Genomic DNA, 15,896 nt, shown 5'->3' on the forward strand with positions numbered 1-15,896 from the left:
TTAGGACACCCCCCCCCCCCCCACCGTGTAGAAAATCACAATCACTGCCCGATCGGAATACCGATCAATTGACTACCAGAAACCAATATCCCACCAATAACACATGACCTTTCATTTTAAACAAAATTTGCAAGAGAATATTTCAATTCATAATATTGAATTTAAATGAAATATTTAAGTTAATTATTTTTTTAAACATCATGCTGAACAAAAATCTCATACTGTAGCATGTATATCATTGACATAGAAAATCTACCGGGGAAATCCTATCGGGTCTCAGTATCACTGCTGAAGATAATTAATTATTGTCTGTAAAGATGACGGAGAAAATAATAGGCCTCGTCTGTTAGAGAAAATAATACCCTAGCCTTATCTTTTGGATAAAATGTCGTGTTGGAATGGGGGTTAAAATTACGTTCCCCCGGGGAGGATTGGTCAGGTACTGAACAAGATAATAAACGTGACAATCATTCACACAAAATTAACGAATCATTATCCGGAGGGGTGTGTACGGAGGAAATAATGGCACATGGCTCGCCGGATATGCGCTGTGTGTGTATGCACAGCAGTGTTTTTTTCCTGCGTGGGATCCCGATTGCTCTTTCTCCACACAGAATTAGTGTTGCGGATATTTATTTGGAAATATTTTGCGGAATATATCGTCTTCAATCAATCTTTAATCAGGTATTTAATATATTTTGCCACTGAGCAATTAATTTCCGAATCGACCGACACATTATCCTGTATTTTGTTTCGAAGTAACGCAATCTTTGTTCAGACATCGCGTGATTTTTGTGCAAGAGAGAGGAAGCAACCAAAATGAAACGTTTTTCTGTCGTGTGTGTGAGCGAGAGACGAAGCGAAGGAATAGATCTCGATCTCCACTTTTCATTTTACAGTCATGATTTGGGATTTAGATTGATACCAAATTCTTAAGATTATTATGTGATATATGTGTATGTATTGATTGTATACATGCTTGCGGACAGTCCTTTTGATTTTTTTCTTTGATCGAACTTGTGAGTTTGTTTTAGAGTAGGAAGAATGTGAGCACTTTATTTTGAGTTGGAGCCTCCGATCTGCGGCTCTGCCTCTGAAAGTGGAGAGGGAGAGAGGAATCATGAACTCAAAAAGTTGTAAAAAAAAGTGATCATCGCCTTTATTTGTCAATCGCCTTGGGGTCTGAGACAATCAAGAACGAGTCTTTGCAGGGAACATTTAGATCTAGACTGTATTTAATATTTTAATCTATCTTTTTACAGGATTGTTTGCAGGCTATTGAAAGGCAAAATGCCGAATAATCGAGCGACTGAGAGCCAGCCGTCGGGAACAACACCTTCAAATCCAGCTGCTCCAAGCTCATCGACTACGACGAGCAGTCGACCATCTTCGGCTGGCAGTGGTGGTCGACGAGGTGGGCCTTCACAGGAAAGAGGAAAACCGAATCATTCTATGGGCAAACCAGGTTCCAAGGCCCCACTTAGCTCAAGCGCCAAAAGGTTTGCCAATAATTTCTCCCCTCTTGATACCGATTTTAAATGGTATTTACAGTCAGCATGCCGTGAACAATCGGAGGTGATTTTAGTGTGCGTACCGTGCCGTAGCACTATGCGATCAATAGCATTAATCAGAAAACAGCCATTGACATGATGTGTATGTAAAGTCCACTTCACCGCTCCACTTACTGGCGAGCTACCTAATTTGCATATAAGCTAAAAACTGTTATCTCTCGAAAATTAGACTCTGAATAACCAATATGTATATGTTTTTGGGTCCCATTCACTAATATAGATCGCAATTTTCCATTTATATCAGGATATATGTTACCATAAGCGAGAAAATCGCAATTTTCAGATCAGAAGCTTATAACTCGCACACGCTGTGTACAGCATGCACGGTGCACGGCACAGCAAATTGAGCCCTCCTTGGTCGTGAGTCGGGGTTTGCGATTTTGTGTGTGGATTGAAATCTTGAAAGAGTGACTCACACAGGGCGAGAGTGATGAACTAATCACAAGACGTTTCTTTTGTTCCATAGTTAATTCTATTTTGTACTCGGTTTGAAGTCTTTTATGTACTTTTGTATGGACAAAGTTTACAAAACAAAATTTGTAATAGCCCCAAGCCTTTATACCTGGCCCCATGGCCATACATTACCCTTGTTCTTGTAGTATATATGTCGTATAGCGCATGGCAGCCCAGCCTAACACATTGTAGTTTTGTACATTGTTGACATTGACAGGAGCAGATGGGGGCTTTGAGATAATGGTCTTAGCCCCCAAATCAAAAACAGTTCTAACTTTGAACGGTTAGTAGGATCCATGGTTCCCTTCCAGACAATGTTTGCCTCCATTTTCCTAGAATTGCCTGTTAATAAAATAATACAATTTTTTATGTTGCATCAGATTTTTGCATTCGTTAAACTTACTTGAAGGGGCTGGTCAACTTGATTTATGTGAATTTTTATGTGAAAAAGTAATTTTCCATTCTTTTTTCACATTTACATACTTTCTTACAAATCTTAAGACCTGTGACTGTCTTGACTGCACTTTCTGTTTGCCTTTTTTTTTTTTTTTTCATATTCCGGTAATAAGCAAAGCCATTAAAGATCCATAATGCTTTCTGAGACAACCACGTGTACATGTAGGATTATTAACAAATATCCATAGGTGTGGAACATTACATTTGAAACCCTTGCCTAAGTCCTCTCAAGAAGAAGACTTAGGCCAGAAGTCTTCTTCTCAAATAAATTTTGCCCAATACGCCATGATCAAATTTTTTGGCTCATTTCACCACTGGTTTAACGAATGAAGAAATAGGCCTAGATCTTAACAATCCATCAAATTAAATGTCTTCTCAAGAAGAAGAGTTGTAATTTGATGGATTGTGAAGACCTAGGCCTACATGTATTTCTTCATTCTTTAAACCAGTGGTGAAATGAGCCAAAAAATTTGAACATGGCGTATTGGGCAAAATTTATTCTAAAAAGTTGCGAGCATGCAAACATTTAGACATTTATATATTGAAAAAAAAATCAAATTTTGATTGATTTTGATAAGATATTAAGAAAGTAATCTTACACATTGTACATGCATTCAAGGCTCTACACTTATTTTTTTTCTTGGTGGTCCAATCAGTCCACCACAATCATCAATTTCATTTTTGGGTGGCCCGCGAAGCAAATTTGGCGGCCCTTAAACAATAGAAAACAATTTATCAAAACTTTAGTAGCCCAATCAGGTCACCAAGTGTGGGTTTTTACATAATTTTGTTGGCCCGACTCTCATTTTTAGTTGCCCCTGGTCACTGCTACAATGTAATGTGGAGCCCTTATGTATGTTGCCTTTACATGTATCTCTTTCCTTTTCTCCGTTTTCTTTGTCATGATTTTTTTTAGGGGGGGGGGGGAAGCACCCATCTGTATGCACATTAAAATACTTACATGTGCCACTTTCATACTGACAGCCGAAGTGGTGTAACTCCGGAGTCCAGACTGAGTTACTCACTTTGGGGGGCAATATGAAAATTCTAGGATTATTTCGATCCAGATTCAAAGCGGAGTACGGTACTCAACCCACTTTGAGAAGAGGGTTACAAACGGAGTTCGTCCGCAACGTCTATCTCGCGCGTAACTTCATTCGTTTCCGCATGTATGGCGTGAACTCAAAGGCCAATCAAAGGGCATCCAGAGCCATGACCTTGTATTAATTCAGGCCTTAATTTTCATTAGTTATTTGGTCCTCTATGTTATGATGGTGCATCAAATTCCAGGTTATGACATTGACATTGGTTTTATTGTCTCACCTGCATAGCAGAGTGAGACTATAGGCGCCGCTTTTCCGACGACGGCGGCGGCGTCGTCAACACCAAATCTCAATCCAAGGTTAAGTTTTTGAAATGACAGCATAACTTAGAAAGTACATACATGTATGGACCTTATACTAAATAGGTTCATTAATTTATTGCGGATTGAAAGAATCGCTAGAGGGTATTCATTTGTCTCGCAATCTATATAGACCTAGTTCATCAAACTTGGCCATAAGGTTAATCAAGTATTACTGAACATCCTGCCTGAGTTTCAGGTCACATGACCAATTTCAAAGGTCATTTAGGGTCAATGAACTTAGACCATGTTCGGGGATCAACATCAAAATCTTAACCTAAGGTTAAGTTTTTGAAATGTCATCATAACTTAGAATATACATGTATATGGACCTAGTTCATGAAACTTGGACATAAGGTTAATCAAGTATTACTGAACATCATGTTTGAGTTTCACATCACATGACCAAGGTCAAAGGTCATTTAGGGTCAGTGAACCTTGGCCAAATTGAGGGTATCTGTTGAATTACCATCATAACTTTGAATGTTTATGGATCTGATTCATAAAACTCAGACATAAAAGTAATCAAGTATCACTTAACATCCTGTACAAGTTTCAGGTCACATGATTAAGGTCAAAGGTCATTTAGTGTCAATGAACTTTGGACAAATTGGGGGTATTTGTTGAATTACCATCCAAACTTTGGAAGTTTATTGGTCTACATGTAGTTCATAAAACTTGGACATAAGAGTAATCAAGTATCACTGAACATCTTGTGCGCATTTCAGGTCACATGACCAAGGTCGAAGGTCATTTAAGGTCAATGAACTTTGGCCATGTTGGGGGGGGGGGTATTTGTTGAATTACCATCACACATGTATCTCTGTAAGTGTATTGGTCTACATGTAGTTCATAAAACGTGGACATAAGAGTAACCAAGTATCACCAAGCATCTTGTGCGAGTTTCAGGTCACTTGACCAAGGTCAAAGTTCAATGGACTTTGGCCATGTTGGGGGTATTTGTTGAATTACCATCATAACTCTGTAAGTATATTGGTCTAGTTCATAAAACTTGGACATAAGAGTCATCAAGTATCACTGAACATCTCATGTGAGTTTCAGGTCACATGACCAAAGTCAAAGGTCATTTAAGGTCAATGAAATTTTGCCATTTTAGATGTAATTATTAGATTGCTGTTATAACTTTCAAAGTTTACAGATATAGTGTATAAAATGTGGATATAGGGGTAATCAAGTATCACTGACAGGTTTTAGGTCACATGATCAAGGTCAAATGTCAATGAACGTAGTATTGTATCGTTATATGAATGGTGTTTTTTGTGAATAATGATTTTATAGTAGTTTTCAAAGTCAGCACTGCTGCTATATTGAATTGCGTGATGCAGGTGAGACCGCCAGAGGCATTCCACTTGTTTTCAATCGGTCTACATGTACATGTACCTCCCAGTCTACATGTAAGTAATGGTCTACTGTCAAATTGATCAAATTTCCGTGGGGAGTGTGGTCTACGTTACTCTTGGTCTAGTGTAATTCTCATTTCTAGTCTAATGCTGAGTTGGTCTAATTTCCACTTTGTCTTCATGTACATGTACATGTATTTTTAGTTGTCAAATGAATACCTCATTCATAACCATTTTGAATAGTACACACATGTACACAGAGGCGTCGATCCTGGGGGGCAGGGGGGGCGATCGCCCCACCAATGAAAATATTGGGGGGGCAAACATATCATTTTGCCCCCCCAATAATTCCGGATATGCATTAAAAAAAAACAAGATTGTAATGTTCAGCAAGCGAGATTGAGATACACAACTCGTTCTTTATTTAAAATCGTGCTCAAAATGTCCGCTTTTCAGATTGGAATATAAAAATTTTCAGCTCGCGCTTCGCGCTCGCATCATTTCTGTAGCAAAAACCCATACTTTTCATGATTAAATTGGTGAATGTAAATGTCCCATTTTCAGTTCTAAGCCTCAAAAGAACTGCTTCAATTTGCAATCATCTTTTCTTGGATATATAGCTTGTTCTTTATCAAAAACGTCCAGTAAACTGTCATTTTTTCAGATCGAAATATCAAAATTTTCAGCTCGCGCTTCGCGCTCGCATCTATTCTCTTTTAGATACAAATCTTAATCATTGGTACCAAAAATGCTTAGAATATCAAGTTTTCAGCTCAGAATATAAAGAAATTTGAGCTCACTCTCGGCACTCGTACTATCTGTGTAGTGAGATACGTGTCTGTGTCTCATGAGTCATACATATATATAGATATATACATATATATATATATATATGTGTGTGTGTATATATAATATATATATATATGTATGTGTGTGTGTGTGTGTGTGTGTGTGTGTGGGTGGGTGTTTTGTACGATCGAGCGCCTTTGGAACGTTAATGATTTCGCCCCCCCAATCTGAAAAATGGATCGACGCCCCTGCATGTACATGTGTAAGTGTTAAAAGATCAAGCGGTTATTAGATGTCATGGGTGAAGCTTAAGGCCCTAGCTAGAAATTCAGTAAAATTAATGGGGTATTGGGCATATTAAAGTTGATGGATACCATGTGAGACAAGAGTCACAAGACCCACTGTTTCCCCAGCTAATAAAAACAAATTTCCTGAAATTCAGTGACATTCCATGGAATCTTCAAGTTCTTTTTTTAATTAGATAATTTAATAGAGATTCAAATATTTTACACACTGTAATATTTGTCTTTCTTTCTTTCTCTTTTCCCATTTTCTATTTCATGCAGGATCCAGAAGGAACTCGCAGAGATAACCCTCGATCCACCACCAAATTGCAGGTAAGTGTTAATTTTTCTGGGTTTTTTACATATCTTTATGACGATATGTGGCGTGCCAATAAATCCTCCGGAGCCGACTGGCTTCTGCAGAAGCGAAATAGCAGTATTTACTATTTTTGTCTCTAAAAGCATTGTTTTGGATCAATTACTTTTGCAAATTTCAAATTAGTAATGGACAACAGAAGCCCTCGTTTTATCTGCATGCCGACACTGTGCGACACAACATAAAAATAATCATGATAAAAAAGACATGCAATTTTATAATTACTTTAAAAAATGACTAATTTCACAATTTTTCTGACAATTTGCGCTATTTTAGAGCTCACTCTTTGTGAAAGATGTTTAAATATGGCCATATTTTGTATAATAATTCATGTGTGTTCTTACTGGAATCTCAGATAATGTATCTTTTAGTATTACCGTACTCAAATTATGGTTATTTCTGTTCGCTGATACATGTACCTGTTAAGCCTACAAAATGTACTAAATTTAATGCATCATGAAGAACTGACCAAACCAAATTAGAATCTAATTTTATCTTGTTACTCCGAGAAACTGTCGTCAAATAATGTTTCTATTGTTGAATCACCTGTTTAAAACACACTATCTTGTCCTTGTCTCGTCACATGGGGTTAAAGCAGGCTGGTACTATTAAAACAGGTATATTCCTAATTTCCTATCCTGCCTAAGACATAGGTCTGCGTTAATAGCGGTACTCAATATCGCAAATTGCATTGTTCGTATACCGCGCACAAACTTTTCTACTTTGTTTGATGTTTGTTGTTTTTATTGCTGATATTATTCTGAAAGTTCCTGATTTTTTGAGAAATTTATTGGAGTATGAAAAATAAGTATGAAGAATATGTCATTTCTTATCAAATGTTAACAGCCAATCATAAAATAGCAATTTGATGATGTCATCAGTCTTTGAAAATACTTTTTTTTAATTCAACAGTGAGATTACCATTAGAACCAAATTTAACCTTTAAAGTGATCATTTCACTTTGTTCTGATTTAAAAAATTTCATTTGGTTCTTGAAAATGGGCTAAATATTTATAGGCTTTTAGTTTAGTGTAGAAACACCATTCCAAAAGTTTCAAAGTATAATATCTACAGGAACAATGTTAAAACCTTGGAGATGTAAACCAAAGTTTAAAAATAATTGGGGGTTGGTTTCAATGACTATGTACATGTATGTATACAGCAAATCTGTGCACCACAACTCAAGATGAACACAGCATGACCAACATGTGTACAGTGCAGCTAATAATAGCCTGTGTATAAGAGACACACACAGCAGAAGGCAGTCAACATAGCCAATAGAATTTTTGATTGGAGAAAACTGGTCATAAGCTGACCCTGTCTACTAGACGGTTCTCAAAATAAATTGCTACTTGTACCTAAATTAGAGTTTTTCATCCTATAGGTTTTTAAGGACATATACAGGCACTCATAAAAATACACATGTTTCATCTCAGTTTGAGAATTGTTTAAATCAGCTGCTTACAAAGTGAAACGATCCCTTTAATACAAAAGTTTGAGTAATGGGTTTTGGCATACTTTCGATCCATTCTTGTCCACTCTGTGGCGACGTCGTCAACTTCAATCTTAACCAAGGTTAATTTTTTTTTGGTCTCACCTGTATACATGTAGCAGAACCAGATTACATGTACAGGTGCCGTTTTTCCAACTGCGGTGGCATTGAAGACATTGAGCACTAAGAGCGCTATTACCATTGCTATAAGAGACTTTGTCGTAATCTGCATAATATAAAAACTGTAAATGGACCTAGTTCATGAAAATTTCGACATTCAGTATAAAGGGTAATAAAGTATCACTTAACACCCTGCCTGAGAAACCCGGTCAGCTAAGGACAGTGCTGTTCAATCAGAGATAAGCACTCATGAATGGCTACAGCTGGGGGGGGGGGGGGGGTTAGGCAGAAAATTTTGCGCATGTGTGTGTGTGTGTCACTGTGTGAAAAGGGGGAAAAAATAGTATGGGGTTAGAAAATCTTGCGTAAAAAGTGTATTTTTTCAGAGTCAGCACTGCTGCTAAATTGAATTGCATAATGCAGGCAACTAGGCAAGACTGCCAGAGGCATTCCACATGTAGCCAGTAGTAGGGTCCATGTTCAAGCCATTGGCTAGAGTGCTATCTCCAGGCTGTATAATTTGAACAGATACAGTAATACCGTATTTACACGCTACACCAACTTGCGGGGCAGACCTGCCTCGTGGAGAAGTTTTGTCCCGTGGATTATTCAGCTTGCAGATCAGACTTGGCTAGCCGTGGGAGACAAACAGACAGATCAGTGGATACATTTTCGCAGACACCCACAGTGGTCTGTCAGAATATGCATGCCCACGAAATGAAGAACTGAAAGTAAAGCTGGTAGCTTGTTATCTGTTTCATCTATTTTTGCTCGACACATTTTGGGAATATTACTAAAAAAGTATGTCTATCATCATGCATGCAGCTCACATGAACGGACGAGATTTACGTCATGAAACGTACTCTTAATCTTGAAGTTGCTCATCCTGGGCAGACTCGACTTTGTGTTAACACAGTGAAAAATTGCCATTTCTGCTCCGGCTTGCGGGTGTGATCCTAGTATTTTGGCGGAGCAAAAAAAGCAAGTCAGCTACAGCTCGTGAAGCAAGGTAATCGCATTTACATGCAGATAAAAAAAGGCGAGTCAGACTCACCTGGCGGGTTAGACCCAAGAGCCGGGGTAGGTGTAACGTTAACACGGTATAAATTTAGACGGTGAAAAGGGTATCAAAATGAATATAAATATCAAGAAGTGTATGTACATGTAGGTCTTTATTTCAACAGCCTTGATATGAGTAGGCCTTTAGGTCTACATGTAATACATACATGTGTATACCATATCATGAAAATGGAATGGTTGAGGCATTATTACATGACAGATACATGTACCTGAAATTGGGTACGCTGACATTGAAAGATAGAGGCAGACCCTACTTGTAGTTTACTTGTTGAGGGTCTACAATGTATTTTGAAAGTCCAACACCCTGATTGTAGACATATATCACAACTCATGTTGATTGATGTGCATATTCATGAACATGTAATGGATTCAAGGCAACTCTCCTGCTTGAATTACATTGACAATTCAAAATTTGTCTGTACATGCATGGGAGTACTTGTACTGTATGCCTACAAGACTAAACATTTGAATTAAAAAAAAAACCTTTAAATTTTTACAGTGACAAGAAAAGATGATGTGACTTCAAATTTGTAGGACCTACATGTACATGTACATGTTGTGTTTGAATAAATATGAATCACTTTGGTACACTATAGAAATCAGTATATTATTATTACCGGTATTATTTATTACAAGCAGAATTTGAGAATACAATGTGAGTAATAAAAGGTGTCTGTATTCATGGCACATGAGCTCCTTCCCATATTCTCAATGCTTGTTTTTTGTATCTTCAATACAGTTGTGCAATATTTACACTTGAAATGTCACTACAAAACTGATACTGTGGCCTATGTTTGAGGGTAAAGACATTCTGCCAGAGGCCGAACAATTTGAGACTGTGTAATATGAAAATTGCGTACTGTGGAAATGAAAAGGGAGCTGACAAGATACAGTACGTGTATGCTTATGTACAGTGTGCTGTATTGTCACTGAGTTGCCGAATGGTCTTTCACTGATTCCAGCTTAGAAAACTGATTCCTTGATTAGAACTTCAAAGCAACAAGTACATGTATTGCCAAAAAACATGGTTCAGAATATTATAGTTCATTCATGAGTGACAAATTTTGCCATTGTTGTATGTACGTGTACATGTAGATATTTACAAGCATGAAGAAACCACTAGATAGAATTCATACATGGTACATGAGATGCACATGTCAGCTTGTAAAGAGGAAATCACACATGAGGTGTGTTCAATGTCAGTTTCCACATTTAAACACAACATGAATCATGATTGAAAATTTAATTACAAAACACAATATACATGTAATGAGAACCCGGGGGGGCCACTTACATTGACGAGTAGATACCATGCGCGACCAAAAAAACATGTAAAAAGGATGTCTTTTTCAAGATAGGGCACGTTACGTACGTAACGTAATAAGGGTGTCAAAAACACTAAAATAATGAAAAAAGGGTAGTTTTATCTATTTTTCGATAGGAAAGCTACGTGTTTAGGGTCAAATTTGCGAGGGTATAAAAAAATTAAGACTAAAATGTTTTATAAACGATGTACTTTTTGCCCCAAGAGTCAACACTACGTGTTTAGAGTACAATTTGCCCGAGGTGTTGTGATGTGGGGCTGTACTAAACCCAATGATGTAGGTAAAACCGACGACCGACGTCATCCGTGGCATAACAATTGAAATATCGCTGTACTTGTTTAGGGATTCAATTCAGGGAATACTTGCCAAGAGTTTCGTTTTGTTTCCAATACTTGTTAAGGGTAGAGTTTCACACGCCAGCACTTGTTAAGGGGTGCATTTTCAGAATATGGAAAATCCGTGTTTAGGGTGCTTTTCGAGACCCCAAGGTCGCGCATGGTATCCACTCGTCAATGGAAGTGGCCCCCCGGGAATGAGAAATAAAGGGTGTGTTCAATGTCCTCCATTCCCGGTTGTAAAAGTAAACATCTTTCCAATCACGTTTGGAGGAAAATTTAAGCTTTGAAAAAGATGCGCTTGTAAATGCTATCAGCTCACATTTTACAACCTTCAGCATAGTGAATGCATCATTGAACACGATTGAGTTTTGAAATGTCTTTTAATTTGCTCTCGCAATACCAGCAGGTGCCAGAATTGACCTTTCTTGTGATGGGACAAACTGTGCACTAAAGCTGCCAGCTAATGATTGCGGGAAATTTAAAGATGATCGACAAATAGCTTTTTGTTTTCAACACTTAACAGTACACTGCTGATCGTGTTTGTGTTCTGTTGTTTGTAATTGAGTTTTCAATTATGATTCAGGTTGCTGTTTAAATTTGAAAATTGACATTATACTCATCATTTGTTGGCTGTTCATTATGTTTCAGAAATTCCCCACAAAATTGTAATCAGGCACACATCTGCCATGCCCATGAGCCCTGAGCACATAGGGGAACTGCTACAAAAATAAAATTTCAATGTCGAATGAAGGGATTTACAACAGTAAGAGAATGACATTCTTCATATTTGCACTAGGAGATACATGTAGATGTTCATGTATTGTAACGCTTACATGTATATGCTTTTCACACATGATTTGCTTAACCCCATACTATCCTTAACCCCGGACTAGGCGTATCCTTAACCCCATACTATCTTTGTTAGGTTTCACACTGTCTTTCTTAACCCCATACTATTTGCTTAGCTGGGGTTAATGCTTTAACCTTGGACTATCGTACAGCTCATGAATATTGATGACCTTGCAACACAGCATGATTAATGTGCAATTTCGACTTCTGTGATTGGCTAATGCATAGCCCCACTTTTCCTTAGCCCGGTTTCGTTTCACACTGCATCTCTTAGCACCGCAATAAGCTGGCTAACCCTGCTTTTTTTCAGGGCCAGATAGTACCATACTATTTACCATGCTAGCCCACTTTGCTATAAAAACGTAGTGTGAAAACGAAGTGGGCTAAGCTTAACTCCGGGAAGTTGGTGGGGATAAGACCCCCCCTTAGCCCCACCTATTTCCCGTGGTGAAGGAAAATAAGTGCAGTGTGAAAAGCATATTTCACTTCTATTATACACATGTATGTACACCTGTCTCTATCTTTGAAAGTACGTATTCAAGAAATATCTGAAAACTCTGCCATTGAATCAACAATCTTTCCGTTCCAAATCAATGTGTAGAGCGCTGAGAAACAATTATCTTTGTGAGAGCGTGATATAAATGAACATTATGCCAAAATCCACCCAACAGATTTCCCTTCGCAAATTGGCAATATACATACAGTATACTATACACATATAGCTACTCTCTGAGGTGACAGAATCGGCATGAAGTCGGTGGCATCATGCTCCTACATGTACATGTACATTTAGGATAGATATATGAGAATGTGGAGAAGTTGCTGCATGAAACAATTGTTGCATGTTTTCTGGTCTTGTCGTACATGTACATGTGTCAATCCTCGACACTCAGCCTTATTGCTTAGTTTAGTGGACATAGAATCAGGATTTGGAGCAGAGATAATATAAATGATTGAATCATGCACCCAGTGCATGATCATCTTTTAATCATCTTTCTGCTGACAGTGGTTCTGCCCTGTTCGGCGGAATATTGACTCTAAAAGTTACTATCATGTTTTCAATTTTGTGGTGAGACTTTCATAAATGTTTATTCAGAGATAATATTTTTAGACAAACCCAGGAATTGCAAAGAGCTGAGTGGTTGCATGGGGGGGGGGGGGCATGCTTTTGAACTTAGATATGAAAATTGTATTATTTTTTGTTGTATTCTATGGAACAATCAGCATTTTGGGAAAATGAAACAACAGTGCTTTGAAACAGATTTCTTCTATTTTAATCAGCATCATGCTTTGGTTAGGTTAGAGATTTGAGTATAAGAAGGGGGGGGGGGCAAGGCAAATTTTAATGTAAACATTCCCGGTAGGATGCTGAAATGTCACAAACAGCCTATTTTCCTCATGGACATTCAACATGCATGAACATGGAGATGGTTCGAGTAGAATATATGTCAAGGGACATGCCTTTTACTGCTGATAGAGACAAGAATTGCCATGGACAATTGATGTTCCTCTACTCCCTCCTGGAGTATATTATGCCTCATATTAATTGATTGTAGTGACGAATTAGTTATTTAAGATAATCAAACATGACCAACAGATGGCATGATGATGATAGGGAGGTGGTTACTTTTGTTTTTGGCTGTTATCATTATCTTGAAAGACCATTTCTTATCTACAATGTTGCATACCGGTATATATTGATAGCTTGTTTTTAAATGTCTTTAGTAGACATGTGTGCTGCTCCCTCTTTCCACCCCATTAGGAAAAATAGCTTATTACAATGATTAATTCATTTATTCAGGATGAAAATAGAGCTTGGAAGATCACAAGGCCATATCTTGCCAGCTCAATTTCACAATGTGGCAATGTTTGTACACACATCATACACAGATATTTAAGCCATGCCCCCAAAGTGAATGCACACTGTATGTACTAGCAGTCTGTGTGTAATAGTAGTGTGTGTCGCTGAACAGGGTATTGTTGACATACCTCACAGGCAGACTGTCATTAGAGTATTTCCAGAGGGAGTAAGTTCAATAAGCATAGCGGAACATAAACCCAGAAGCATCACCTGTTAGGTAGTAATTTGTATTGTTTAATTCTGCTAAGCACCTTTTTGTCTGCATGCATGTTCGCAGAGAAGGACATCATGCTTTATTAGCACTTGTAATTTAATGATGGGATTTATCTATCAAACTTGCTTATGCTTGGCGATAAAGACATATTTATGTGCCTCTTTCGATATTGAAAGCCCCTGTTGCTGGTTGCATTGAAGTCTAAAATAGTGAAGAAGTTATATCATTTTTTGCTAGATGATAGATATTAAAGGCTGTTTTGTGGGAAAACGGTGGGAATCTGAAACAAGATCACTTTGGTTATTTAATTTTATCTTGATGTAGTGACATCATATTTAGAGAATTTAGATTCTAGCCTTTGAATTAATGATTAGACATACATTGTAGGACAGTCTAGTAATATTAAAAAAAAATCATATATCTGCAGTACTTGGTAAATCTGCATTTCAACAACCATGGCTATATTATTAGTGAAACCTGCATGTATAAATAAAAAACACAGTAAATTGCAAATTTGTCTATTGCCAACTCGTCCACTCATCACATGGCCTACCTTCATTTGGTTTTAATGCCATTCCGTCCAATATTTGGACTAACAACCATTTGGTCCAATCATCACTTCATCAATCAATGGTTCGTCTATGACCATTTCGTGTCATAACCAGTTGGTCTGATGTCCATTTTATTTTTATCTATGTCGTCCAATTAGACCAAGTGGTATATGGACTAAATAACAATTGGACCAACTGGTTACTAGACAAAATGGTGAGTTAATGAAAAGGCAGTTAGACCATGTAGATATTGGACAAAGTGATGCCCGCGGAGGGCACTCAGTATATAATGCATAGTGGGTATGTGCCGCGGAGGGGACCCCCATTTTTACACTCAAATTTCCGTTCCAAGGCATAGCATTTTTGTCTTATTGAGAAAAAGAACAAAGAAAGCCGCTTCAAAGCATAGCATTTTCTTCTTATCGAGAAAAAAAGAAGAAAGAAATCCGCTCCAAAGCTTCGCATATTTTCCGTTACGCCGTTCCGGCCGTATTGATCTGCTACAATGAGCCGCAGTTTGGTGAAAAGCAGCCGCAGAGCGCTGTCCAACCATTGCATCTGCGCTAGCGCACCCGGCGCCCGTGCCGCCGGGCTATAGCTGCATGCACGTATGTCCGTTCCATAGGGATGAATACGCAATCACACGCAGGCGACCCGTTCCAAAGACCCCCGTTTTCACAAACATTTGTCGTTCCGAAGCCCGTTCCGAGGACCCTCCTTTTTACAATAAGCCCGCTCCAAGGCCCCCGTTTTTTGTCTCGCCCGCTGCACATACCCACTACTTTTTTGGTCGAGTGCCCCCCCCCCCCCCCCCCCCGGGAAGTGATGTTAGACCAAGTGATAGACAAGTTGATAATTGGACGGATTGGCATTTATAGACCAATTGAAAATGGACTGTATAAACGAGAAAAGTATAAAGCTTAAAATCTTGTGGTGCTGATGTTTCTATGTTTCAGCCCAGATTATATCAGCATTTTAAAACATGTTTACATGTGTGATGGGGGGACCTAAAGCTACGCACTTTGTTTTCAAACAATAAAAACTATCCCAATTTTAATATTTCAACAAATATCTTTCACTAATTTGTGGCAAACATTCTAAAGATCATTAACCAAGAAGAAAATATCGCAAAACTCACTAATACGAAAATCCCGCCGTGTTTTCCGAACACCTCTTGATTTCGCCACCCGATGAAGAAGGGGTCCTAAAGCTACGCACTCGATTTATCATGCAAAAAAATAGTATTTCCTGTGCCTCAATTTCTAAAATATATTCATATTATTATAGGAAAAAATGAAATTTAAGCGAATATAACTCCAAAATTCCAAACAGTTGTTGGTTTCTCTGCATTTAGAGATTTACTGCAGCCTCTGT

General features: G+C 38.1%; 1 long non-coding RNA gene across 1 annotated transcript; it reads left to right on the forward strand.

The window, feature by feature from the left end:
- Positions 1–534: 534 nt before the first annotated feature.
- LOC129259131 (uncharacterized) lies at positions 535–9,850 on the forward strand. The gene is made up of 3 exons (XR_010292847.1): positions 535–684; positions 1,263–1,499; positions 6,599–9,850. It is a non-coding gene; the product is annotated as an uncharacterized LOC129259131 (long non-coding RNA).
- Positions 9,851–15,896: the final 6,046 nt, after the last annotated feature.

Source organism: Lytechinus pictus, chromosome 1 (assembly GCF_037042905.1).
Source record: "Lytechinus pictus isolate F3 Inbred chromosome 1, Lp3.0, whole genome shotgun sequence".
In the NCBI taxonomy this organism is placed as follows: Eukaryota; Metazoa; Echinodermata; class Echinoidea; order Temnopleuroida; family Toxopneustidae; genus Lytechinus; species Lytechinus pictus.